This window comes from Orycteropus afer, unplaced genomic scaffold (assembly GCF_000298275.1).
Source record: "Orycteropus afer afer isolate SDZICR_OR568_19922 unplaced genomic scaffold, OryAfe1.0 scaffold00336, whole genome shotgun sequence".
NCBI lineage: Eukaryota > Metazoa > Chordata > Mammalia > Tubulidentata > Orycteropodidae > Orycteropus > Orycteropus afer.
Genome location: NW_006921923.1, coordinates 1,139,460 through 1,142,131, shown reverse-complemented (window position 1 = coordinate 1,142,131; position 2,672 = coordinate 1,139,460).

Here is a 2,672-nt window from a genome sequence, read left to right as displayed (position 1 = left end):
TACTTTCAAAAATTATTTTTGGTGACAATTTTTTCTGCTTGTTACTCTGATCTTTAGGTTTGGCTCCAGCATCTACTGCTGCCACCACTGACTTCAAGCACCATGCTGTATTCCTCAATATCAGATGCTTCTGTCTCTGCTGTTGCCTCTGGGTTCTCATGTAAGTTATTTGTTCCAAAGAAAATATTATTATTTTCCGTCAGGACACATAACTCAATTTGCCAATATAAGATGTGAATCTCCCATATCCGATAAATTATCACTTGAACTCACCTGTAACTGCTAAAAGGAGTTATAGTGGTATGGTGGTTAAAGCACTCAACTGCTAACCAAAAGGTCAGCTGTTCAAACCCACCAGCTGCTCTGTGGGAGAAAGATGTAGCAGTCTACTTCCATAAAGATACACAGCCTTGTAAAACGTGTAAATCCTATAGGGTCACTATGAGTCAGAATCAACTCGATGGCAATGGGTCTTTGGTTTATAACTGCTGATATCTAGAGTAAACCAACAAAACCAAACTCTCTGCCATCAAGTCGATTCCAGCTCACAGTGACGCCCTTTGGGTTTCCCAGGTGGTAAATCTTTACAGAAGTAGATTACCCAGTCTTCCTTCCATGGAGTAGCTGGTGGGTTTGAACCACCAGCCTTCTGGTTAGCAGTCATATGCCTTAGGCACTGTGCCACCATAGCTCCTTGATATCTAGAGTATCTTTGCTTAAAAGTCAAATTGTCATAGCTTTAATAATGAATTTTATATTGACATGGTTATAATTGCTTAAAGTATTAACCTTAAGCATATCATCCTTTAGCATTGTTTTGAAACCACTTCTTGATGTTAATAGAAATAGGAAGAGTGGGGGTTTTGCCAAGTATTTCTGAAGGGAAGAAATTTTATTATCCATGTTGTTGTTGTTGTTGTTGTTGTTATATGCCGTTGAGTCGGCCCCAACTCATAGCGACCCCTCCTTGGGTTTCCCAGGCAGTATCACTATGGAAGTAGGATTGCCCAACCCAATAAGATAAAATGGGAAGCAAACATTGGGGCTGTACTGTTACATATATGCCAGGTCTTTGATTCCTACATTTTACATGTCAGTAATAGAACATGACAGAGGGACCAACTGTAGAGTTCTCGTAGCACAGTGCCTAAGGCACTTGACTGCTAACCAGAAGGCTGGCAGTTCAAACCCACCACCCACTCCTTGGAAGGAAGATTGGGCAATCTACTTCCATAGAGATACTGCCTTGGAAACCCAATGGGGGTCGCTATCAGTTGGAATTGACTTAACAGCAGTGGGTTTGGTTTTTGGTTTTAATTGACATTGTGTGATGTCTCATGACCTCCCCTCTTGAGAGGGAACACCTGGATGCTTTGAGCTGAGAAATGGGACATTAATTGTTTAATAATCCCAACTCCTTTGCTACACATCTTCCTTTGGAAGAGTAATAGCAAATGTTGAAAATATGAAGTTCTCTATATACCTCAGGCAATTATTTCTAACAGATCTGTATAAGCTGACAATTTTCAGGGCCTCTTCTTCATATTGCCACAATGTTCATCATTGAACTTTGTTGTATTGTATCCTAACTGTAATATGGACCCCTAAAAACATTATTATAGCAAGATTGTCACCATTCCTGGGAATAACACTTATCAGAAAATAAAACTTGCTGATGGTATTGTAAATAAATATTATAAAGAATGTTGGTATATCATTCCCATCCTCTTGTGCAGTTAGCATAGGTAAACGTTAGTTAAAATTGCTGGTTACCACATGGGTTGCATTATCTACCAAGTACACCTTAATTTTCAGACATGACTGTGATTCTGGAAACTTTTGATATATGTAAGCAATGTATTTCTTAACTATTCTATGAATATGACAGTGTCTGGAGTACACAGTAAAATTATTGAATTCCATGTTCAATCAAAGACTTGCTCTACAACCTTTGACAGGCATTATTTTCCCTTCCTGTCTTTGATGTCCTTGCCTACAAAATGAAAAGAAATTTTGCCTGTGGTATTTCTTTTAATTATCTTTAATGAGGAATAATTTACATATAAAATTCACTTATTTTAAATGTACAATTCAATGCTTTTTAGTAAATTTACTGAATTGTGTAACCATTACCATATCCAGTTTTAGAATATTTCCATTGTCCCATAGGACCCTTCAGTACCAAACAACTAATTATCTATTTTCCATCTCCGTGTATTTGCCTTTCTGGACATTTCATATAAATGGATTGACCATAGTTTATTGAAGTTTAACCAAAAGTTTCTAAAGTAAAAATGATTCCATATAAATCAGTTCTTCACTGTTCTTTAATTAAGAAGGTAATAATATGCAATGTTGTGTTGTTCTCTGCAGTTGGTGTCCCAACAACTTCAGCTAAAACACTTGGTATATCTTTGGGATGTGGATTAAAATTCCCTGGAGCAGGTGGAGAAGCCTCTACTGCATCTAGTAAGATTTTGGAATTATTGCTGTGTGTCTGAAATGTACTGCATAACAAACAGCAAATAGATGGTAGTTTAATAGTTCCTAGAACTGTCTAAATGGGTTTTGACCATCTCATCAGAGTAATCAGTACACAAATATAGATGATTGCCAAGGAGTAAGAATGAGACAGTTAATATTGATGATATTATGTCCTTTAAATAACTACA